This window comes from Pezoporus wallicus, unplaced genomic scaffold (genome assembly GCF_028554395.1).
Source record: "Pezoporus wallicus isolate ANWC-B61680 ecotype Strahan unplaced genomic scaffold, APGP_CSIRO_Pwel_v1 contig_8473, whole genome shotgun sequence".
Lineage (NCBI taxonomy): Eukaryota > Metazoa > Chordata > Aves > Psittaciformes > Psittacidae > Pezoporus > Pezoporus wallicus.
Window position 1 is genome coordinate 1,639,742 of NW_026635907.1, and position 26,501 is coordinate 1,666,242.

The 26,501-nt window shown below is 41.3% G+C and overlaps 1 protein-coding gene and 1 long non-coding RNA gene across 3 annotated transcripts in view; one reads left to right on the top strand and one right to left on the bottom strand.

Annotated features, from left to right (window-relative positions):
• The window catches only part of LOC130593436 (urea transporter 2-like), a 346,378-nt gene that overhangs the window by 79,554 nt on the left and 240,323 nt on the right, over positions 1 to 26,501 (top strand). The window lies entirely within an intron of this gene.
• LOC130593437 (uncharacterized) lies at positions 1,592 to 3,306 on the bottom strand. The gene is made up of 2 exons (XR_008970806.1): positions 2,990 to 3,306; positions 1,592 to 1,862 (listed from the first exon to the last, which is right to left on the bottom strand). It is a non-coding gene; the product is annotated as an uncharacterized LOC130593437 (long non-coding RNA).

Below are 26,501 nucleotides of genomic sequence, written 5' to 3' on the forward strand. Positions count from 1 at the left end.
GTTCTCTCTCCAAGAAGCAGTAATCAAATCATCTCTGTTATAGCTACCCCAGTAGTGCTGACGAACCCAAACTGCCTGTCAGTGCTATCAGGAGAGGTTCTCATACCTTATCTTACAAAATGCTGAGGATCAAACCTCCTGGAGTCATTTTCCTAACACTCGTCTTGCATTGGACTTTTGACAGAGTTTGGACAAAGGGCTGCGTCCTGTGGAACACTCTTGGTTTTGCCTAAAATTATTGTTCCCTATATTTTTTTGTTTTCTTTTTTTTTCCTTAGCTTACTTATTTGTGAAATTTATCAGAAATAATATACCTCTGTATAAAATAGCCTCCACAGTTCTTTTGTATAAGTAATAACCAGGTTGGACAGAGTTTGCAACTAAGGAAAGTAGGTCAAAACAATGTGACTAAATCATCCCAAAACAATCATTGGAAAGAATCAGATTCACACCCACAGGGTTTATGTGAACAGATTCAAACCTGCCAGGGCTTTGGCATCTATCACCATCTCTAGTACTTAACAGCAGGATTCACCAAGAGTTTATGAGTCAAGGAAACAAAAGTCCAAAGCTTAGAAACCAGTTTTCATCTGCCCTTTTAAAAAGGTTCATTTGATTTTCAGAGTAATTTATATTCAGTTCTGCTTACCAGGTTCAACTCAGTAGCCAAATCAGCTTTTTAAGTGTGGATAGGCTTCAACACCTCTGGAAAGTCTCCAGAAAAACAGAGGAGAAATGGGAAAATGTCTTGGTCATTGGTACTTTCTATTTTTTGCAGACCAAGCAGAAGGTCAGCATAGTTATCTACTGAAAATCCCTGTGAGACACTCTGCCCCAGATTAGAAATTTCTCCAGGGAAAGACTAAGCCCAGAGCAGTCAGGACACTGTCCAGTGGCCCATGGTGCCCATGCAGGGCTCACAGGAACCAGCCACACTGGGTCTCATGGCTTGTCCTCCATAGGGCAATTTTCTGTCCTCATTTATCTTGATTAAGCCTCAGAAGCCAAAGGATGCAATGTTCCTAAAATCAAACAAGCGTCTATGGACCAGCTAGTTACTGATTTTGCAAAGGCTGGTGTTTGCCTTCTCACCTGCTCCTCCTGCTGCTGTGCCCACTCACCAATCTATGTGTCACCGTTCTGAACATATGGGGCATTGCACTAAACAATTTTAGCTATTCTGCTTTACATTTGTGTTCTAGTCTGAGACCTCAAGAAGTGCAAGGTTGTCCATTTTTCAGTTATAAGGATTTTGTATTTATACTGGACATGAATCTGAACCCAAAGCAAAACAAACAAAAAAGAAAAAAGAAAAAAAAAAAACAACCAACCAAATAAACGAGCCCTAATGCCAGTTATTTTCACCAAATTTGAGCTATTTGTATCATGATTTGGAATCAAACATTGCGCTTGGCACTATTTTCTGCAATGAGACAAAATGAAATCTTGGATTTGAATACTCCTACACATAGAAAAGTCTGAATCTTTAAATGTGTGACTTGTCCTAAATTTACACAGCACCTTTCCTCAGGAGATCACTGTTGTTTGACTGATGGCAACTCCAAAGCACCACAATGTGGAAGAAGCCTGCAGGAAGGGAAACTGAGGCAAGTTAATTTAAAAGCAGGATAAGTCAGGAAAAGGAGACTTTAGTGACCCAAATCCTCTCTCACTGCAGAAAAGAGAGAGAATACAAGATCTGCTTAATTTCTTCATCAAGCCCACTGTGTTCATGGAGTTCATGCTAACAACCGATTGATGCCAATCATTGTTTTCACCTTTAAAAGAGCTGATGAACATGACACCTCACAGAAAGCACTCCCTTAGACTCTTCACTTTTACCAGATGAAATATTTTCCAACCTGAAGTAACAAAAAGGAGAGGGGAAAAATTAAAGAAAAGGTGTATTATTTTCATTTTTTGAAAGAGGTAAAAAAAAGCTACAGAACTTCTTTGAATCCCACCCTATATTTCATATTTCTCCAGTGAGGCTTGCATTCCTTTATTCAGATTCCAAAAGCAGAGATAATTTGTTCCAAATGTTTTCAGAAGCAATCAGCAGCATCAACTTACTTACATTCTTTCCAGGGTTGGGAGAAAACTGTGAAATCTTCTAAACACTAATGGAGGAGTAAGCAAGGGAGAGAAACGGGGGAGAAGGAAAGGTGGAAGACAGTGAGAAAATAAATAGAAGGAAAAGAAGGAACAGAGTAAAGAAAAAGAAGAGGAAAAAAGCAGAAAGGAATAGGCTGATGATCTATTTGTTTATATTGTTACAGTTATGAATCCTTGAGCAGATCTGGAGAGACTTACCACTTGCCAGCAACATATTTCCATTGGCAAGGTAGCAAGCAGTTCTTAGCATGATACTATGTAGCAGAATATGATTGAGAAATAGGCCCTAAAATTATATATTTATTGCAAGACTGTCGGTGAGATTTTTTGCAGGGAAGCTGAACATACAACTCCCTGTGTGTTGCATGTCTATTTTGTCTGCTAGAGATCTTAACTGAGCTACTCATCAGTCATTGTGCAGTCTTAGAAGTCTGGACAGATGTTACTAGTGCAAATAAAGACAAAAATGCTGCAATTTGTCTTCCATACAAGCCACAGGGCTATTGAATGGCTGCCTTTAAGACGCAATGTGGTCTGTGAGCTCCCTCTGAGAGCAGAGGGCTCGCGGCGTGCTGCCTGGTTCGCCGCTGGCTCTCTGTGTGGCCTTTGACAGCACATTTAATCCCTGGCTTCCCAAACCTATAAAGTAGGAACAGTAATTCTTGCAGTGTTACAATAGTAGGGATTCATCCTGTGCAGCTGTGATCCTTGCCAGGTACAGGTCACCACCATGCCATTTACTTATGGAGCTGAAGAGCCAGCAAGCAATATGCCAAGTGGCACCAGTCTGCTAGTGGCTACTTAGAGCCCATGCTCTCTTCACCTCCCCACAAGCTCAAGCACCACAGCAAATGCAATAGAGAGACAAGCTTACCCTCCTAGTGTTTCTCAACTGCAGACTTTTCTCCAAGCCTCCAAAAGGTCAAACATCTGCTCCTTCTTTCCCTGGCCTCTGCCTACCCTCCCAAGCTGGGCATGGAGCCATACCCATGGTCCTTCCTCCCATGATGGTTCCCACTAATACAGCCCCACATCCCAGTCGCCATGCCTGTGAGCGCAGCCCCTTATTGCCAGCAAATGAACAGCAAATGATTGGTGGTTAGGTTTAATGGGCAGGTATTAACTCTTGAGCTTTCAAAAGCTCTAATTAAGCCTGACTTCCATTTGAAATCCACCCAAAGTGGGAGCGTAGGGCATTTGTTTTTACACAGCTGAGGAATGTGCGTTTAACTATCTCAGGAAGGAAAAAGAAATGAAAACCACTTGGAAAGCTGGTAAACTCAACCACCTGTACTCCTTCAGCCTCTGCAAAGTTCCTCTCCCCACTGTAAACCAGGGCTTATGAACAGCTACAAGAGATGGCTGGTGTAAAACTGGTGTTTAATACAATGCCCATTGCAAAAACCAGCAGTGCTTGGAGTGTTTTTGTCACTGTCCACCCAGGGCCAGCAAATTTAACCACTCTGCTCTTGTGTACCATAACATGCTTTTGCTTCTTCACTCCTGCTTCCCAGAGGTCCAGATCCCAAATAAGACATCTAGACTAAGCTGGGCAAACTTGACTGACTAACTATTTGGACAGGTTTGCTTTAATCATAAACAATACAGTAAATTAATGCTAGCCATGCTGAATTGTTTTAATGACTACATGCTTTCTGCTCCATGCCCAGAACAGTGCTGTTTTGTCTTCTGCCAATTACACTGGCCTCTAGGACATTCTCCTGCAGCTTGAAGAAATGTATGTTTAGAGAGATGCTAAAGGGACTCCAAATTTAGTGGTCTGGAAAAGACCAGACTCTAATATCAGAGCATGAGTGAGCCTGGGGACTGGTGCATGTGAATGAGGTGTGAGTTTGCAAGACTTTTCTAGCACCCAAACCAAAACTGTGCAATTAGTTAGAAAAGTTTTACACTAAAAATACAAAATAAAGCCTAGAAATTATATGAAAATTAGGAGGTTTTAATGAAAAAAAATAGACTGAAAACAAGAAGAAAATATTTTGTTTTCAGTGGCAACTGAAAAGATGATGCTTGGTTAAAACAAAAGAAAAAGGAGGAAAAGAAATTGAAAACAAAAAAATTATGGTTTACTTGTTGAAAAAACCCCCCAGCTAAGTTGAAGGATAACAAGTATTTTTGACAAAATGAAGTCATTTAATCAACTTACAGAAGGGAGTCTTGAGATTTGAAACTCCAAATGAAAGAACATGATTCATGGGAAGGAACTGGGAAATGGGAGGAAGAGCAAAATGCATACTAAAATTAAACTCTTCATTGCTCTGAGATGCCTCCACCTTGGCAAGTATTTGATAATTAAACACAGATGTACAACCTGTACAAAATAAAAATATATGTTCCTTAACTCAGATTCAGTGATAAGCTTTTCCTCCACCACTGCAGAGGGGAACCTCTATACCTGTTCAGAGGCAAACTGAACAGGCAGATTTTGCCTAAACAGATTATTTTCTCATTCTTTCCACCTAGCCAGGTATAAAGCATGTAAGGAAATTGACATACACAGCTACAGTTTGTCTGCTGCTTGCACACCCTGTGTGTAGGCATACAGTAGCACTCGTGAGTTGTCACTGTCATCTGAGTCTGAGGTTGTCCAGCATGTTCCAGCACAAGACCCACCAGTGAGCAGACAGCATGGTGTCCTGTGATAAGTCAGAGACGGTTATGGTGGAATACAAGGGTCTGCGAGGCATCCACATTCCTGCCAGTGACTTTCCAGTAATCCAGAAAGCTCTCCCAGGCTCTAGTTTTCAGTCTGTGCTATGCTGCTCTGTAAGAGTCTAGCGGAAGGTGAGCTGCCTGTGGCAAGAGGTTAAAGCAGGATGATCTTTAAGTTCCCTTGCAACCCAAACCATTCTGTGATTCTATGATTCAGGAATTTCTTTCCTAGAGTTCTTTTCTGCAACCTCATTGAACAGTCTGAAAAATTGAAAAAAGCAACCAGGCATCTTCTCTAGAGAACTAGTCCCTCCTACTCCTGTCTGAAATGTTTGCAATTAACTTCCCAATAACACCCATATGGAAGAGCATCAGCTTTACTATTTTTTCACACCCAGGCCTCAATATGACATGAAATCCAAACAAGGCATTTTTTTCCAGCCACCTACCAAGTTTCCCCAGGATTTCTGAACAGAGCCAATGTAAGAAACTATGGCTTGATCTACCCACAGATATTCTGTCTGCAGCCCATGGGGTAAATGTCTTACAGATTTTGCCACAACCAGAATTTCCTTTTGGGCAAGGTTTTTTCCCGAGAATCTTTAGAAACTTTTATTCCTGTGACACCACCAATTCTGTTGGACTCCAACTCCAGTCCCTCTAAGCGTTACTGGCTGAAAGCATTATTGAAAGTTTTGAAGCAAGGGGAATGTAAGGCAGGAGCAGTCACTAAGGTTCAACTCTGACCTAAATGACACGCAACCCTCAAAGAATTTAATCTTCTTACCCAGTCACTACTGCTGTATTGCAGTCCTGGTAAACCAAGGGACCTAGTGGTAGACCACTTGGAATGTTGTAGTGTGCTTCACTCCAAACTTGTATTAAATGACCTTGAATGTCATCCTGGTGTGACAGTACTCCTCACCTTGTTTTAGGTTCCTTTTACACATCCCTACATAATTTTTCACAGAGATACTGGCCCAACTATAACATTGTGATCAAATACTATGCCAAAACAAAGCATATTCTAGCACTTCATCTCTGTCTTCCAAAGAAAATTTGTTTCTGCTAGTATTTTAGCCAAAAATGTGGTGAGATTCTGGATCTGGTTGAAAGGGATATACTATACTGATACTATACTGTATATACTATATACATAGGGTATATACTATACTGATATATTTCTCCACTTTGTCTTCCCGATTTCATACTGTGACATGATGGAGTAGCTGCTCAATGTGTGCTGCTGTGACACTCTCCAGCTTAATCACTGCCATCCATGTTTTCAGATCACAAGATTACAGCTCTGGAATTGAATTCAGAATGGGTTTAGGTCATTCTGTTGTTTTATTATTACTAGCACTATCATTATTACTCATTATTATTATTGTTGTTATTATTCCTAAATACTTAGATATATTTTACTCAACTGGCCTTTTAAAAGGACTTCTCTAAAGATTGAATTTGTTGGCCACTTCTTATGGTTTTGACACAGTTACTATCAAAAATTAAATCAAACAATATTTGCTCATGCAGACAGTTTCTGAATGAATTTCAGCATTTTCCCCTGTCTTTCTCTGACCTCCTGTCACTCCATTTGTGATGTGCTGGGTTCCATTTTCTCTAGTCATGTGAAAATCGGCTCTTGCAGTTTAGCCAGTTATTCCTGTGTACTTCATAGATTTTCGTATTTGTAGTAAAATTCTAAGACTGGTTTTTCACTGCCCATATTTGAACACAAAGCCTTCTACCCTAAAAGCATATCTCCAGCTGGTGATCTGGAAGTTCACACAAGCAGTTGGCTGGTGCTCACCAGGCAATGGTGAGGCTTTGTCCTACTGTCCTGGGTTCAGCAGTAGCAGTCATGTTTTTTCCTTTGTGTTAGCTGGTGCAGTGCTGTGTTTTGACTTCCAACCTGGGAACAGTGTTGGTGAAGCCGATGTTTTCGGTTGTTGCTAAGTGATGTTTACCCTGACCAAGGACTTTGTGAGGCTCATGCTCTGCCAGGGAGGAGGGGAAGCTGTGAGGAAGCAGAGACGGGGCGCCTGACCCGGGCTAGCCAGGGAGGTATTCCATACCACAGCACGTCATGCCCGGGGTGGGGGGTAACTGGGAGTTACCCGGGAGGACACGGGCTTCCGGATGGGACTTGTTTCTTGGCCGGTGGTATCGTATTCTCTTCCCTTGTTATTTTCCCTTATCATTGTTGTCGTTGCTAGTAGCGGTGGTGCCCTTGTGGCTAAGATGGCCAATGTCATCCTGGGGTGTATTAGAAGGGGGGTGGTTAGTAGGTCGAGAGAGGTCCTCCTTCCCCTCTACTCTGCCCTGGTGAGACCGCATCTGGAATATTGTGTCCAGTTCTGGGCCCCTCAGTTCAAGAAGGACAGGGAGCTGCTGGAGAGAGTCCAGCGCAGGGCAATGAAGATGATTAAGGGAGTGGAGCATCTCCCTTATGAGGAAAGAGTGAGGGAGCTGGGTCTCTATAGTTTGGAGAAGAGGAGACTGAGGGGTGACCTTATAAGTGTCTATAAATATATAAAGGGGGAGTGTCACGAGGATGGATCCAGGCTCTACTCAGTGGCAAACAATGATAGGACAAGGGGTAATGGGTACAAACTGAAACACAAGAGGTTCCACTTAAACTTGAGAAGAGACTTCTTCTCAGTGAGGGTGACGGAACACTGGAACAGGCTGCCCAGGGAGGTTGTGGAGTCTCCTTCCCTGGAGACATTCAAAACCCGCCTGGACACATTCCTGTGTAACATTATCTAGGTGTTCCTGCTCCGGCAGGGGGATTGGACTAGATGATCTTTCGAGGTCCCTTCCAATCTCTAGCATACTGTGATACTGTGATACAGTGATTTGTGTTGTACATTGGTTGCTGGACTGTTCTTGTCTCAACCCGTAGGAGTTGCACTCTGTCGATCCTCCTCCCCGTTCCTCCAGGAGTGGGTAAGGGGAGAGCCCTGGTGGGGGGGGCGGCCCTCTATTGTTGTCAGCTCGGCACCACTCACTGGGAGTGAGTGAATAAGTTGCCTGACTTGGTTTAAACCACAACACCTACCCAGCCTTGGATTTATTAGTCTCTTTTGATTGTGTCAGTGTTTAGTTAAATTGTTCCTGCAAAATTTCTTTTTACACTTGCCTGTTTCCATATTTATAGGCCAAAGTTCCTCCTGTAAGTCTACCACGGTTTTCATGAGCCACATTAAATCCCCTTACCCAACACATCTATAGCCACATCTCCACATGTTGCATGCATTATTGTCGCCGATTTCCATTGCAAGTATACCCTTTTTCTTTGGTTAGACTGCACCAAGAAATTCTCCAGGATCTTAAGTAAATTCAGGAGTTTCCACTGCAGTCCTGGGCCTTATTTTGCTGATCTTAAACTGCCACCTCCTATAGAGCTGTGTCTTTTTCAACCATCGGTTGCTCTGGGGATGTGGTGTTTGGGCATGCTAGGAGGATTAGTCTCCACAGGCTCTTTCCAGAATCAGGTTGGATCTGCTTGGGTGTGCTCTGGCAAGCTGAGATGAGCCCTTGCCATCACATGCCAAACAAAGGGCTTCTACCAGACTTGGATAATGCAGCTTCTTTTCTGGGGATACAGTGCTGCAGTGTCACTGAAGATGAGATAATAAAGTTGGCTGCCTGAAAATGCCCCTGTCACTTCCCTTTCTCCCTTGCACACTTTTTAGCTAGTCTCCCAAGTTTTCCACTTGGGACTATGAAATTAAACAGAAGCAAGAACTCCCAGGGAGATTTACCCTTCAAAAATAATTGGCTTCTGTGTTACTCAGGCTGGGATAATCCAGCCTTTCTGTTCCAGGTCTCTGTTGGTTACAGACAATGTGGAAGATACTTGTGCCCAGTCTTACCAAATCTAACTGGCCCCGTTCCTCATCTATTGACTCATCCAGACACACTGGTCTGAACACCTTTTGTTTCTTTCAGAAGCTGATGTTTTCAGCTCCCTCAATTCATACTGCAGTGCATCTCAGGTAGCCAATCTCGGATCAGGCCATAACTTTCTTCACACCCTCTACTAGGCTTGGAGAAAGCTTGTACCTCCCATTTCCAGGCCAGGATGGGAGCTTTATCAGAAATGTCCCAAGTCTGTTCAGATTTTTTGTAGCTTTTGTCTTAGCAAATATTTTTTTTCTCTCCAAATGCAGCTCAACTTTAAGCTCATTCAGGGATGTTTTGAGATATTCTTTTAAAGATTTTTTGTTTCTTCTTCAACCCTTGTTTTGGTTCTTGTTTTGGATTATCTGATCTGTATGATCATTTCCGTTATTTGTTCCACTTGGATCAAGAGGAATTACCGCTCTGTGATTTCTCTCCCTGGTAACCGGATCCCACTGCTGATACTAACATAACTCCTTATGTTATGAGCAATTAATCAGTATTTGGGGCCTCCAGGGTTCTGTCAGGAGGCAGTATTGCTACTACAGTCAAACAATGCATGAGTGCCATCCTTTGTTGTCATAAAAAATATGTAAAAATATGCCAGGTATTCCTAAGCAGAGAAGAAGGCACCCAGAACAATTTCTATATGTCCAGGCATCTCTCTAGTGGAAACTTCAACTTCTGGGTAGCATTACATGGGCTTTTCATATACCAAGATTTTTTTCTTTCTCCAGTCTAAGTAACTGCTGTCTAGAACAGCTACCATATTTAACTGCATTTAGAAATTGAGGCCAAAATCAAAACTTTTAGTCTGAATAGTCTAGTTTTCTAACATGTTTTGTACTGTCAGTGTCATGGGCATTTTGTCACTGATGTGTGTTGTTAACATTAACTGTAATTTATCAAAGATTTGAAACAAAAAAAAACCAAACCCAAACCTGTATTTCTGCTGATCTTTATTAACTGACATGTCCCTGAAAAGCTTTCCAAGTACGTGGCTTAAGTACTAAGTCATCTGATTTAGTTGAGTTTCCACCTGCCTCAGGTATGCTGGGTAATGGAGTGGTTTTCATTGCATGGCTGTTTTATTGCAATTCCACTGTAATTACTCTTAGTATATATTTTTAAACATGTGTAATTACCCCTAAATTTAAGTATATGACTGGCATTATTAACTCTCTCTTCTTAATGGAACAGAATTTAACCTGCAGTCGTACTAGAATTATTCTGACAATTTTTGTAACAGTTGTACATATATTAGGGCAAAATAAAACTTTTAAATAATTACAGACTAAGTTGTGCACTGCAATTCTAAAAATAAAAATTTGAATCACAAAAATCTTTGTGTAAATGATATAATTACCCTTAATTTGTTGTTGTTTTTTTTAATATACCAAATATATTTGTCAAAATCTTTAACATCAAAGCACTGACAAGGTCGTGTAATAAATCTGAAATCTGTGCTAATATGGATGACCTTCCATTTAATATGAATTTGTAGCAATTATAGATATAAAAAAGTGGAACTGTTTCATAATTACATAGGACATAGGATGAGATCACAGTCAAGTAATTATACCACAGATTTTGTCTTGTATTTGGATCTTTCTTTGGCCACTGGTATTGTAATGAAAAGAATTCCTTGAGACCTGGGTTCAAGAGTGAAGACAAGGAGCAGTCCAATATATTGTAGCCTAAAGTAAATCGAGAATGACTTAAAAATTACAGAAGCCTGAGTCAACACTCTATTATTTTTACTCTGCCATAGTGTCCCTGGTGTTGATGAAGCTGAATTGGTATAAAATTGGTCTGACAGACTGGATATCAAGCATTTCAGAATGAGCTTATGAGGTTTCTTGTATTTCCTACCTTCAGCCAATACAGCTAAGACCACCCTTTTCTCATGACTGAAAGCTGTTCACTGCCAGCAGTGATACAGCCTTGACCTAACTATCATAGTCATTAAATACCCAGTCAAAACCAGAACTGGAGAAATGGAAGAAAACCCAAAAAAATAATGAGGACAGAAATATTATCAGCCTGTCTCATTTGAACTGGAAAAAAGACATGTTCGGGCTGGGTCTGAGATAAGGGCAAGTGGCTTAGAACAATTTTTCTCATGAAAGCTCTGTTTGAGTGGTTGAAATTCAGTCATTCCTATTTATTCTTCTTTTTAAGCTCTGAGATATAACAGCCTATAAAATAAGCAGCAGGTGACCAAAAAGAGAAATGCAGTGATTAACTGGACTCACAGGAGAACTCCAAAGTAGTAGAAATGCACATCTTTAATAAAGTTTCATGGATTTTTTTGTTTCAGAATATTTTTGGTTGGAAGCTGTTTCATTACAGTGAAAATGGGGAAGTTAGGAGACCTATGTCAGATAAAGGGAAGTATTTGAGATCTACTGTGTGAGAGTGTCCTAGATAATGAGTGACAGCTGTGAGGTTTTGGTCTCACTTTCATTTTAATGACATCCTCCAGTGATATGTACTGGATTTCAAGCTTTTGTCATGCTGTCAGCTCCTGTGATGATCCACAGAATATGGGCATGTGACAGATCTTTAATAAACAGTTTGCTGCTGGGATGAATTGCAGTTCAGCAGGATCTAGCTTAAGTTCAGCAGAACAGACAGTGTTTTTAACTCACCTTTATGCTACAAAAGAAGAGAGAGAAGCAAAGAGGAAATAAATCCAGCCTTGGACACCTACTATGTTTCCAGATACTAATTATGAGAGACCTCATTTTTGCAGAGGATGAAAATGGAGTAGCAACCTACAGTAACACATTGCCCTAAAAAAAGTAGCAGCTAGAAAACATTTATTATTTTATTGGAATTTAACCTACATGTATTCAATTAAAAACCCTCCAGGTGAACTCAGTGTGATGGCTTTTTGCCAAAGATGGGATCTCAGGGTTGCTCTTTGTTCCTGTTGCATTTAGGGTTTTCTGGTACTGGCTTGCAGAAACAACAATTTATTGCTGGACAATATCCATGTCAGAGTACAGACAAAGCAGGCAACCACTGTGAAGATGAGGTTCCTCAGGAAAAGAGAAGAGGAGCAAACCATCTGTGGCTCAGCTTCTTATTTCAGCTGCTTATTTCAGCTGCTTCCTCCATGGATGAAGAAGACAGGGTGGGAATTGGGCAATGGGGGGCAGCAAATGCCTCCACCACTGTGATCCCTTCCTCATCACAGCAGAAATAGGATTCCCAGTTCTTTAGGACTTCTCCAACCTACTCAAATATTCCTTTTCCCTCCCTTTCCCTATTGCTGAGCGACCTGGTTCCGAATTGTAATTTCCTTCCCCCCCATCCCTCCCCCCCCCCCCCCTTTTGCTTTGTTATTCTTACATAGGTCAGCTCTGATTCAAGCAGTACAGTAGTCTCAATGAGAAACCCTTATAGCTGTCTATTTAGCAAAAGAGCTTTTCCATGGTCACTTCAATAAAGTCGGTATGGGAAAAGGTGTGTGTCAGGCAGCTTGTGCTGTTTACTGCAAAATTTATTATATAGAAAAGCCTTTATTCCCCGGATTTGGTTCTCCCAGACATTAATATTCTTGGGAACAAGACCTAAACCTCATGATTCAGGGTGATCTCTACTTTGTGCAGATAATTTTATTTTGGATCCTTTGTGAGTATAGAATTAAAACCATACAGAGAACAACTAAAGAATGTTGCTGGCTTGGATAGACATGGTAAGGAATTGAGCCAAATTAGAAAGGGTGAGGTGATGTTCTTGGACAAGACAGAACCTGATGTAGTATCTGTGATATCATTCAAGAAAGATCAAGGTTTGATATGCTATTTTCTGTGTTGTCTGTGGAGTTCAACAGTGCACTCAATTATCAAAAGAAACCCTGAAGTTAATGTAGCAGTTGAGAAAACTGGGGTTAAGATGGACAAAGTGTGGGGATCTTATTTTTTTGTTGAAAGAGCAATGTATACCAAAACTGTGACCAGTATAAAACACAGAGCCTTCCTCAGTGATCTCTGAAAAATGAGTTAAGAAGGAAAATAAAATTCATTAAATCAGGTATTCATTTGTACAATTTGAGGTCTCAGTCTTCTTCTTATACACAAGGAAATAATAAAGGAGAATCAAGCATGACAGAGGCGTATACTCAAGTGACTAAAATTTTAAGGTATATGTGTTCTTAACAGCCCCTTTTATGCATAACTGGAAAGATGTTCTAACATGTCCTTTCCCAAAAATATCTGGACTGGATAATGCATTCAGTGAGTACAACTGAGAGTGACATGTCAGGAAAAGTTGATTAAGAATCACCTATGCTTAAATAGGAAAAGAGATGAGTATTAAAGTAGCCCAACTGAATGAAATTGGACAGTGTATACTATCATTAGTGACAGCTGATGTGTTTTTTCCCTGTTCTATTCAGGTCTGTTATTTGATTAGTTATCTCACCAGGCTGTGTTTCTTCAGCTGTTCATGGCATGCAGTAATCCCTGCTGCATAACTCTGCCACAAGGGAGTTTGTGGTGACCTTGGTGGCTCTTTGCCTGGCCCCATCAGACTCAAAAGAAGGACTGTTGGGTTCCCATATTGGCTTAAGAAGAGAAGGTGCAACCTTCTTGTTGAACTGAGGACACTGAACCATTCTGCACTTCTTACTAGATGTCTAGCAACAAGTTTCCCTTTTCTGTGTTCTGTTTCATGACCCCTCGAAGGAGTGAAAGGAACTGGCTTGAAGCTCCAGGCAGGTCCTTGCTTTGATTTAGGAGTAGGACCAGTGTAATGAGTTGGCCTTTACAGCTGCTCCTAGTATTACATCCAGCCAGAACCAGAAGGCAAAGAGAGAAAAAGCATCATTGAGATATAATCCAATGAAGTCCTAAATATATAGGTCATTTTTCAGTAGAAAAAGAGAATTTAGTTTCATTTTCCTAAAAGTTAATATAGAGGCTGTCTTCATCTCAAATAATACAGAATTCCTCACCTTACCGGGTTGTTGTAAATATTTACCACATCCATCAAGCTATTAAGACAATGATAGGAGCAATAATTTGCCCTAATTGAAAATTGTGTGCTAGCTAATCCTGCAAAATGTTATGGCTTTGCTCTTGTTCAGGATTTCTTTTTAGGTAGTTAATATGCTTTTTCCTTACAATGCCCAAGGCTTTTGCACTGCTTTACTTGTTGCTGAATGTGAAGATCACATAATGTTAGGAGACCGGTTCTGAGGCAGGCAAACTAACACAAGGAGAAAGGGAGAGGCACAGAGTATATCCTGAGGGAACAGCGGAAATCCAGAAAAAAATCACTTTTCCTTTTTCTCTCTCTCCCCCCTTTTACTGTCTCTCAAAATGTGAAGATAGTGTGTGGTGAAGGGGAACTGCAGGAACAGAGGGGAGGCTCCAGGTCTTCTGAGATCAAAGGGGAGACTTTGATCTCCAACACTGTGCAATGCAGGGTCCCTGAAAGGTCTTCCCACTAAAAGCTCAGGAAGTCAGCTAGGCAAGGGAGAGGTGAAAAGTATATCAGGTTCTGAAAGTGAGCTGAAATTTTTGGAGAGTGCGGCTTAGGTTCAATTGAGTCAGGACAGGTTTTACCAGATATTTAGGTCCATTTTTTATTTGGAAGGGACGTTTGGTCATGAAGAAGAGAATTGAAAGATAGAAAGTATAAACTGGGGGGGGGTGGGAAGTTTGTGTCTACAAGAGTGTCCAACAAGTGTGGGCAGAGGGGATGGATGCAGCACTGTGCATGAGCAGCACTGGGAGAGCAGTTGCGAACCTTACTGCTGTGGAGAGGAACAAAAACAGGAAAATGAAAACATGAGCTGTTGCTGAAAGGAAGTGAAGTACCTAAAAAGCTGGATAGATTCTGGAAAGCTGGAAAATCCAGAATCAGAGTTTATTTAGAAAACATGGATACTCTTATTAAAGAATCATAGAATCCCAGGTTGGAAGGAACCTCAAGGATCATCCAGTCCCTCCCTTCTTGGCAAAGCATGACCTAGACATGATGGCCCTACACCCTATCCAGCTAAATCTCAAAATGTCCAGTGTTTGGTAATCCACCACTTCCCTGGGGATAATATTGCAATGGCTGGTTGTTCTCATTGTAAAAATTTCCAAAATTGTCAAGTTGGAATCTCCCTGGGAATAACTTGTACCCATTGCTCTTCATCTTTTTCGTGTAAAAAGGGGGTCTCCATCTTCTTTGTAGCCACCCTTTAAATATTGGAACATGGTGATAATGTCTCCACTGAGCCACCTTTTCTCCAGACTAAACAAGCCCACCTTTCTCAGCCTTTCCTCATATGGCTTGTCTAGACCCTTTCCAGATTGTCCACATTTTTTTTTGTGTAGTGGGAACCAAACCTGATGTTCCAGGTGTGGCCTGACAAGCACCGAGTAGAGTAGGACAATGACATCTTTACCTCTGCTGGTGATACCCTTGTTGATGTTTCCCAGCATCCTGTTGGCTTTCTTTGCCACAGCTGCACACTGTTGACTTTTTTGAGCTTATGTCCACCAGCACCCCCAGGTCTCTTTCCATAGAGCTGCTCCCCATCTGGGCAGATCCCACCCTATGCTGCTCTCCTGGATTGTGCTTACCCAGGTGCAAAACCTGATACTTGCCCTTGCTGAACTTCATAAGGTTCTTGTCAGCCCACTCTTCACAATGTATGACTACTTGCTGAAACTTGTGACTTTCTGGCTTAGTGCATACTGGTCCCCAGTAATTGCAGATGTCAGGCTTTTCAAGTAGAGCTAGTGGATAACCAAGGCACACTGATTCCACTGCCCACACCCAGCAGCTCTTCCTAGGTGCAGGTTCAGGTGTGCCCCCCAGCCTTACCTCCTCTCCAAAATCTCATTGTTATTTAAGTGAAAATAAAGCACAGCAGTGAAAAGCAATATGCATTAGAGATTCAGTATCTTCAAAGGCTGTTGTCTGTTGGCAAGTTTTATTTATGTGGTTTCATTTGAATAAAGATGATGAATACCAATGGCTCACATTCCTTAGAGTTCAGCTGACAGCTCCCAAGAACACACATAGACAGAGGATAAGAAGCTATTAACATAATTGTCTTGTTCTCAACCACAATCTTTGCCTGTTGTGCTTCAGTGAGAAGAGCATGCAGCAAGCTCACTGCCCTGGACTTTGGCCTCTTCAGGAACCTGCTTAGTAAGGTTCCATAGGATATAGCCCTAGAGGGCAGGGGAGCCCAAGACTGTTGGTTGCTATTCAAGGATCACCTGCCACAAGCTCAGGAGTGCTGCATCCCGACGAGAAGGAAGTGCAGCAGGAGGTCCAGGAGACCTCCTTGGATGGATAAGGAGCTGCTTCAAGGGAAAAAGGAGGGTTATAAAAGGTGGAAGCAAGGACAGGAGGCCTGGGAATAATACAGGGATGTTGTCCAGGAAGCTAGGGACCAGGTTAGGAAAGCTAAGGCCCAGTTAGAATTAAACTTGGCTAGGGATGTAAAAGATAACAGGAAGGGATTCTATGGTTACATTGCAAATAAGACAGACTAGAGACAATGTGGGCCCTCTCCGGAAGCCATCAGGGGAACTGTCTACACAGGATTTGGAGAAGGCTGAGGTTCTTAATGACTTCTTTGCCTCAATCTTCACTGGCAAATGCTCTGACCACACCACCTGAGCCTTGGAAGGCAGACGCAGGGACTGTGAGAATCAAGACCTCAGGCCCACTGTAGGAGAGGTTCTGGTTCTAGATCATCTTAAGAACCTGAATGTGCACAAGCCCATGGGACCTGATGAAATCCATCCGTGGGTCTTGAAGGAGCTGATGAATGAAGTTGCTAAGCCACTGTCTTTCGTGGTTTAAGACCAGTTGGTAGCTCAGACATGCAGCCCAATTTCTCACTCACCCCCCCTTTCCTGCCCCCCACCCCGCCCCCAGAGGGATGAGAAGAATCAAAAGGATGTAGCTCCCACAGGTTGAGATAAGAGCAGTCCAGTAACTAAGGTATAACACAAACCACTACTTCTACAACTAATAATAATAATGATAAGGGAAATAACAAGGGGAGAGAATACAACCGCTCAGCACCCACTGGCCAATACCCAGCCCGACCAAGCAGTGATCTAGCCGTTCTGGGTAACTGCCCCCAGTTTACATCCTGGGCATGATGTGCTGTGGTATGGAATACCTCTTTGGCTAGTTTGGGTCAGGTGTCCTGTCTCTGCTTCCTCCCGGCTTCCCCTCCTCCCTGGCAGAGCATGAGACTCAGAAAGTACTTAGTCAGACTAAACATTACTTAGCAACAACTAAAAATATTGGTGTCATCAGTGCTGTTCCCAGGCTGAAAGTCAAAACCACAGCACTGCACCAGCTACTAAGAAGAAAAAAAATGACTGCTAATGCTGAATCCAGGACACTGTCCATCACATTTGAAAAATCATGGCAGTCAGGTGAAGTTCCCAATGACTGGAAAAAGGGAAATATAACCCCCATTTTCAAGAAGGGGAGCTGCATCTTAGGGACTCACAGCAAGTAACATATGGCAAATGCTAATATGGGACAAGCTGTTTCCCTCTTCTGGGCATTAACAGGCTAATAGTCACCATGATGCTTACCCATGATTTGTGTTGATCTGCTACAAACTAGGGGTTTTTTGCTTGATTTTTAGAATGGGTGGGACACATCCTGGTTAACTTCAGTAGTCTCAGACACTCCACTGTAAAACACTGGGATCCCTCTACAGAGCATGACCACTGCAATGAGAAAACTATCCCGTTTGTTCCAGCTATACACCTTAGGATACCTTGTATTGCCTTTCATTGTCCATCACATTTGAAAAATCACGGCAGTAAGGTGAAGTTCTCAATGACTAGAAAAAGGGAAATATGACCCCCATTTTCAAGAAGGGGAAAATGGAAGACCCAGGGAATTACAGACCAGTCAATCTCACCTCTGTGCCTAACAAAATCTTGGAGCAGATTCTCCTGGAAGGCATGCTAAGGCACATGAAAAACAACAAGGTGCTTGGTGACATCCAGCATGGCTTCACTAAGGGGAAATCCTGACTGACCAATTTGGTGGCCCTCTATGATAGGGCTATGGAACTGATGGATGGGATAAAGCAGCTGACATCATTTACCTGGACTTGTGCAAAGCTTTCAACACTGTCCCACATGACATCCTTGGCTCTAAATTGGAGAGACAGCAATCTGATAGATATACCACTTGATGAATAAAAAACTGGTTGGATGGTCACACACTTAAGAGTTGTGTTCAATGGCTCACTGTCGAGCTGGAGACCAGTAAGGAGTGGTGTCCCTCAGGGACTGGTGTTGGGAACCAGTCTTGTTCAACATCATTGTCAGTGACATGGACAGTGGGATTGAGTGCTCTCTCAGTAAGTTTGCCAATGACAGCAAGCAGTGTGGTTCAGTTGCTATGCTGGAGGGAAGGAATGCCATCCAGAGGGACATTGACACGCCTGTGAGGTGGGCTGATGCCAACCTCATGAAGTTTAACCATGCTAAGTGCAAGGTCCTACAGGTGGGTTGGAGCAATCCCAGGCACAGCTACAGGTTGGGCAGAGAAGAGATTCAGAGCAGTCCTGTGGAGAGTGACTTGGGAGTGCTATTCGATGAGAAAATGAACATGAGCCAGCAGTGTGCGCTCGCAGCCCAGAAAGCCAACCATCTCCTGGGTTGCATCAAAAGGATCATGACCAGCAGGTCGAAGGAGATGATCCTGCCCTTCTACCCTGCTCTCGTGAGACCTCACCTGGAGTATTGTGTGAAATTCTGGTGTCCTCAACATGAAAAGGACATGGAACTGGTGAAACAAGTCCAGAGGAAGGCCACACGGATGATCAGAGGACTGGAGCACCTCCTGTATGAAGATCGGCTGAGAAAGTTGGGGCTGTTCAGCCTGGAGAAGAGAAGGCTGCGTGGAGACCTCATAGCAGCCTTCCAGTATCTGAAGGGGGCCTATAAGTGTGCTGGAGAGGCACTCTTCTTTAGGGACTGTAGTGATAGGACAAGACATAACGGGTTAAAACTTAAACAGGGAAGTTTAGATTGGATATATGGAGGAAGTTCTTTACTTTAAGGGTGGTAAGGGACCGGAATGGGTTGCACAAGGAAGCTGTGAATGCTCCATCCCTGGTGTTTAAGTTCAGGCTGGACAGATGCTTGGGTGACATGGTTTAGTGTGAAATGTCCCTGCCCATGGCAGGGGGTTGGAACTAGATGATCTTAAGGTCCTTTCCAACCCTAACTATTTTATTATTATATGATTCTATGATTCTACGATTTAGCACAGCTTTGTACCTCTATTTGTGTTTACTTCAAATTCAGCAGATCCAGGTGACTTTGTTCAGTAAACATCAAGAGAGTTGTGGCCTAATTGAAGACAGCTCAGAGAAGATCAGGCAGAATGATTAGAAGCCTTGAAACCATGGTCTATGCAAGCGAATTTAAAAAATGGGATTGCTTGGTTTGGAGAAAACTGAAGGTGTAACAACCCCGAGGTACATGAAAGACTGCTGCAAATTAAAAAAATCCATGACAAAGAGAGTAGTTGTAGGCTAAAAACGCAGCAAGGGAAATTTCAGCTAGACACTAGGTGTGGCAGGTAGCTCCTTTAGTTGTTGATGCCAGTCTGATGATATCAGTGAGAGGATGAATGATTGACTGAGCTGCAGAGATCCAGATAGTGTTTTTTCCCACCAGTGCTTCCTCAAAAATGGAAAGGGAACAGCAGACTACCATAGGGAAGGACTCCAGTGACTTTGATGAATAATATTCGTCCTTTAAATACTCATAAGGGTCCATCACCAGCTATTATTGTAAGCTTAGAACTGCATTTAAATCACACACAAATGGCATTAGTTAGGAAAGTAAGACAGATAGGGAAGTACCATAAAGCCTTGCAGAAATACAAGGGCAAAACAAAATCAAGCATTTGCTTTTCTTAGGCTCCAGCAGAGACCCTTTTTTTTGCCTGTTGTTTTGAAAATATTGCTTCCTTTTGTGTATCTTTCCAAAGGTTCTTCCTGTTCCATTGTTTCAGCACAAACTTCTTAGACTTTTAATGTTGTATCCCCACAATGCACAATGTTCCCTTGTATACAGTCACTATGGTCTTTCCCTACTCCCTTCTCTTTGCAGTGCCAGAATTATGGTGGTTTTTATTAAATTTCACAAGAAAGATAATTTTTTATCCCATTTCCACAGTGCATGGAAGGCACCCCTAAAAAAATCCTCAGAAACTTTTCTCAGTGTTCTCCCTGACGTTCTCCCATCTGCAAAAACATTGCTGTGCCTACTAATAGTTGATTTTTACCATGTCTGAGGTTAATCATATGACTAAAACCCATCTCGCTCTAAGTATGAACAACCTATTATGTACTTCTGTTTGTAGGCCTTTTTGAATTATTTCTTAAGGACCATTGACTATTTTTTGGACAGGTTTAATCCGACAAAAATGATAGTTGTCTTTAGTGGTTCTTTGTTTGAACTAGTTGTCTGGATTTCCTTTACAATCAATGGAGGGAAATAGGCACTTTAACAGTGAAGCCCTTCTAGCCTAAGTTAGCTACCAGAGCTAGGTCAGCCTTGTCACCATTTAGTGGTGATTTCCTCTCAGCTGTATCCAGAATGATTTCCTGATGACTATATTATGTCAGTCCATAGCCAATATCTAACGATTTCTGAAATTCATTATCTCACCTATATGTCTGTCATATGAGGTTCCCAAAAGGAACATCTAGGAAGAGCTACAGAGTAAACCATAATGACAGCTTCTAAAAAACTTTGCCATCATAATACTGAAATAAAAACCACGTTGCAAAAAAGCCAGCTACCCAAAAAACCCCAAACTCTGTGTCAATAATTCAGTGACCACAAGCTGTAAGAGAATTCCTTTGTCAAATGACATCTGTAATGTTCTTTGATTTGTTGCCATTTGTTGTTGCTCTCTTATAATCAAGTTTGTTTTCAGACAGGCTGTGCCTGATTCTTTCAAGATAAGGAGGGTGTGTATTTTAGTGTTACTAGCAAATAGATCCATAGCAGGGGAAGGGCAAGAAAATAATCGAGCAGAGTTATAGATATTTAAGAAATGCTTATAGCTGGTTTCCAGAAAGAAGGATTGTGAGTCTTTAGAGGTGGTGGTAATGGTGTCTGTAATTACCTGCTGGAAAGGGGAAGAGCTTGTGATTTGGAGCAACCTTTAGAGTGGAGAGGGAGGGGTACTATTAAAAGATACAGATGTTACTATGCCTCCCTTCAAAGCTGCTAATGACCAGACAAATTAGTTTAAAATACTTATAAAAAGAATAATTTTTACTTGAAAATACTAGGTTTATACAAGGGTTTATGTTGAAAGTATTGTAAATATTCTTAACATGGCAAAAGAGGTGGTTTGGTGACTTTGGTATAGAAAACATATAAACACGGATGTAAATCAGAGATAGGAATAGAGATATAAATTTCTTTTCATTTTTGGTTCCTCTTTGGTATATAATGAGATTATTGTGTAAACATAGATTTCAGAAAAGTATCTTTCTTTTATATATATGATTTGTGTGTATATATGTTTAATGTTTTTATATATTTTATATAATTACACTGCATTTTTCATTAGAACTATAGGTAAAAATAGAAGTGTTAAAAGTGATCATTTCAATTATTTTCTCTCTCTTTTCTCTAATGTAATTTTAAATTACACAGGAAAAAACACAGTTTGCAGTTCTTCAGCATGTTTTAGTGTTACCAGTTATTTGTGGAGGTCAGGGATGTTTGACTTATAGACAGTGGAGGAGAATAAAAATATTCCCCAAAAGCAATGCAGTCAGCTCATTAGTATGCTGTAACAGGTCAGGCAGCTTATGAATTGGTCATGCTAGGAGTGCAGAGATGGTGTGTGCCAATTCAAATCCAACACAACACGCTGCTGTATCATTGGGATACATTGAAATGAGTAATCTTTTGATTTCAGAGTGGTTATATGTGAAGGCAGGACAGGTGAGGCACCGAGCTTCCACTATTATTCCAGGACACTGGAAAAGTGGCTGTCCTCTTCTAGGCTCAAATAAATAGACTTGCTAACTCCCATTACCTCTGATCTCAGGATCTTTGCACACCAGAGTAAGCAATATGTTTTCCCTTCCCTTCCCTATTACCCTATTACCCTATTACCCTATTAAACCTAGCCACAGAAGATCTATCTGTGTGACCATATGAGTGCACACAAATGTACATGTGAACATAGACACATGAACATAGGCAAGATTCAGAGATGACCTTTAGGATGCAAAAAACAGTATATGGTCCGTGGGATCAAAACTATGAGTAGAGGTTAATTTGTGTAAAACCCAATCTGTTTCCTTCTTTAAAGAGGTAACTCTTTCTCAGTGTGTGTGGGCAGGGTTTTCTGTCATTCCTGAAGGATGTCTGAGAAGGGAGGGCAGGAGGAAGCTCCATGTTTTCAGTGCAAGAGAAGGAGATTTCATTTTCTGCGTTGCAGACCTATGTATTAGGGGCACATTTCTTCTCTGGGCAGGATTTTTATAGTATGCATTATGGGCATGTTTATACCTTTTGCTTGGAAGATCTAGCATTCACAATTTCACTGGATGGACCAACAAACCTGGTGTAGCCATTTCTGTTTTCCTGCAGTCCTTCCAATAAAACTTCTTTAGGTCTTAATGGAAGCTACAGAGTCAGGCGTAGGTGTGCTTTACAGCAACAGGTCTGAGAAAGTGTGTCATTTAAAGGTAAATAGGATCTCACAAACAGAGCCCAGCAGCAAAGGAATTTTATTCACAGTATATGTCCTAACTGCAAAGTCTTGTCAGATGCTGGGCCACTCTCACAAAGAGATTAAACCCACACACCTCAGCCTCAACTGTAGTCAGATACATCAGGTGGTATGCTCCTGTGTCACAGGGACTGAACAAGGAGGTTTGATAGATGATCTCATTCTGATGAGTGAAATCCTGACATCTTTGAAACCAGTGCATGTTTTATCATTGGGTTTGACTGTAATTTAGATGCCAGCATCCCATGGGTCTGCAGACACCACACAATAAAGTTTACCAAACTGTTGAGGAATGCTCAGGCTCAGCTGGATTTAAAGTCTTGCTGCATACAAACCAGTTTTGCTCATTTTAGCAGGAGTTAAATGACTGCTGCTTGCCATACATAGCAGGAAAGATCTGCAAAGTTCAAATTGTATTTCAAGACAAGAAACTTGGACTTTCCTAATTTAAAGTATTGAGAGGACTTTGGGTCACCATGCTATAAAGAGGTGGCTATCCCCTTCCTTTACTGCAGCAGCTTACAGAAATAATAATAACAATAAAAAACACGGTAAGAGCTATTTAGAAGAAAGCTCAAACAACATGTATAGTAAGCCTTGGAAATAAAAGGTTACGAAATCCTTGGTACCTGCTGCTGAGGGTTTCACACTTTAAATAAAGCTGACAAAAGAGATGAGCAATTTCACTTTGGCCACATTCTAAATGTCAGTACCACTATTTATTACCTCTTGAAGTAATCAATTGCACCAGAGGTCTAACAGCTCTCGCTAGCTCTATTGATTGAAAACCAGATCTGTGGCTCACTGTTTCTGTTTTTAAGTCACCTTATATCCCTTTCTACAGTGACCTCTGTCTGTACACTTGTAGTGCTAGGGCTTTTGAAGCATGTATCTAGTGAACATGCATTCAATGTCTTTTTCCATCCAATTAAAATTCTTCACTATCATTCTCTTTTATCTAGCCTTTGTAATTGGATTCCCAGTTTCTCAGTTTTCATGGCAGGGGTAAAATAAGTTCCTGCCAAATTTAAAAAAAAAAAAAAAAGAAAGAAAAAAAAGAAGTACTATGATTAAATTCTGTTTTAGGGTTTGTTCTTTCTTTAGTTAAGTTTCTGAAGGGAAAAAAGGCTTCTGCAGTTTGTCCGTCTGTGTTCTCCACTTTATAACTCTGAGCTCTCTTGGCCTGTTTTGGTCAGATTTGAAGATGGGCTTATGATTCTCCTGTAATATTCTTGTAGTACTATGTTCACATGAACTGCATGAGATTGGGAGGAGGAGGAGATCCACCACTCACACAGAGAAAGAAGCTGTGCTGTGTGGAGTAGGCTTCTACCCAGCCTGGGTAGCTGTCAGTGGGGACCATCCCACATCTCTGGCAGCACACAGGCTGCTGTTTCCCATGGGATTGCTGTGGGATGTTGAGTGAGAATGGAGGGAATAATGGGTTTTCATCATACAGGATCAGATCATATAATCACAGACTGGCTTGGGTTGGAAGGGACCTTACAGCTTCTCCAGCTCCAACACCCTGTCATGAGCAGGGACACCTTTCACTAGACCAGATTGCTATAAGCCGCGTCCAAACTGTCCTTGAACACTGCCAGGGATGGGGCAGTCACACCTGTGCCAGTGCCTCAGCACCCTCACAGGGATGAGCCTCTGCCTAAGAGCTCATCTCAGTCTCCCCTCTGGCAGGTTAAAGCTATTTCCCATTATCCTGTCCCTAAAGGCCCTTTTCCAAAGCCCCTCTCCAGGTTTCCTGTAACCCCTTTAGGCACTGTAATGTCTCCCCAGAGCCTAGCATACAGAGTGGGAGAAAGGAGAGGAATCTAGAAAGAATAATCCACCCAACGTGATAAGAAAAAGGGCTTCTTTAATGCCACTGCTCATGAAATACCTTGGGGGTTTGAGAGTATTACTTCATGGTAAAATTCTTCCAAAGCTGTTTTTGTCCAAACCATTATCTGTATTCATGTTACTGGCAGATCAGGAAAATATGCTCTAGCAGCATGTTGTACACCAAGATCACTATCAAAGACAGGTGAAATGCATCACTTTCTAGATATGCATGCAGAGGGACTGGGTTAGTTTGCATGTTACCTTCTACTTGGTTGCTTTTAGGTGAGATGAGTCGAGGCTTACTTGGCCAGTGTTTTGTTATTGCTAAAAACATGAATTTGAACAGAACATAACATTTGTATTGACCCCAAACTTAGTGATTTAATTCACATTGGCTCTACCAAACTTTTATTCCCTCTTTTCTGTAAAATTTTCTCTTTGGGAGACCTTCAGAAATGTTTGAAGGCCAGTAGTCCAAAAGCTGTGCCAAATATTTAAAGTTACAGAAGTCATCCAGTAAGTCTGGTCTTATAGTTAACCTCAGATAGTCCCTTTCTTGATTGATATGACAAAGGCTTGGTCAAGAATCCTTTGATGACATCACCAGTGTCAAATAATAAGGTAGCTAGTTTGGATTTTCTCTCATGTAATGGGAGAAGAAAGCTAATAAATCCTTGAAGTCAATAATACTCACCAGCAGCACACTAGTACATCAATTATGAAATTATTAAAAGGTCAAACCTTTTTAATAACCATCCACAGAATGACAGGAAGTAGGAGTTTCAAATGTGATGTAATACTTGTGACTATAATTGCAAGGAAGAGACAAATATTTTGCAAATCTAACCCATTATGCTTACAATAATATGAGTCATTCCAAATCTTTCTTTTTAAGTAAGGTACTGTAAGTAAGCCTTTGGATAACAGGAAAGTCAAGTTAATGGAACAGAAGGTCAAAACAACTAAATAACTGTAACTTGGCAAACACAGATAGATAGGGAAGAAAATAATTGTCTGTAAGTATCAGAAGGGAGGAATAAGAATAGTTTCAAGTTAGTTAGGGGAGTATAATTAGATATAATGAGAGGAAACATAGCAATGGAAAATATTAGGGAGGAAAATCCTAATGAAAACCTCATTCAGAAGCTGGAACTGACTCCAGAGGAAACTCTACTGAAGAAAGCCTTGATTCTCCTGGTGAAAGTAAGTGGTAAGAACTCTGAAAATGCACCAACTGATTTTGCACTGGAAAGGTGATGGGGTGATCTTCAAAGGATTTTCTGGTTTTAGTTTAATTTAATCCCATAGTATACTGGTAAAATGAAAGGGATTTCTTTGATGACCATTTTTTAGTGCACTTCAAAGGGTCAGAACCACCAAGCTCTACTTTCATGTGGATCAGTTAAAAATCCATAATCAAAAGCAATATAACTGATTTCTCCAGGATAATGTTTCTGTTTCATTGAATTCTGACATCTACACTATCTTATCAACATTTCTTCTTTTTGTCCCTGGGATGTGCAAGGACTTTCCTTTTTCTGTTAGCAACCACAGGCCAGGCTATGGAGGGAGCTACGTGAGTGGAGTTCACATCCAGCCCCACTATCATGCATCCTGGCTCTTCCTGTCTTTCCTATTGTGCAGAAGCTGTGTATGTATGATTTTTTTCTTCTTCAAAAAGGCAAATGTGATGAGAAAACAATGAATATAAGATTCACTTTCTCAAACCTATTCTTCATACAGTGTCATAGCCATGTTGTCATGACCTGGTGACTCACTTGCAGTTACATATCATGTTTACAGTGTCAAGAGCAAGAGTTATTTCCATCTGACTAGTTTTTGGAATATGAGAAAAAATCATCTCAAATGTATTAGGGATAGACAAAGAGCATTAGCCAGCTCTGTGCTGAGAACAAACCAACCCAGGTTTGAAAGGAGCCACGCATTTAACTTAAAATGAATGTCTGAAATCACAATAACTGGGTTTCATTATTACTTAACATAATCAAAGTACATTTTTCTTGATAAAGGGGATTTTCTTAGGATGATTGCAGTGCTAAATGTTCTGATTGAGTAGAAGCAAGAGGACACAATAGTATTCAAAATCCAAAAAACAGTGTGACACAGCTGAGATGTATATTTATTCTTTCTTTTTTCTGATGCTGCAAAGCATGCTCTTCATTCTTCAA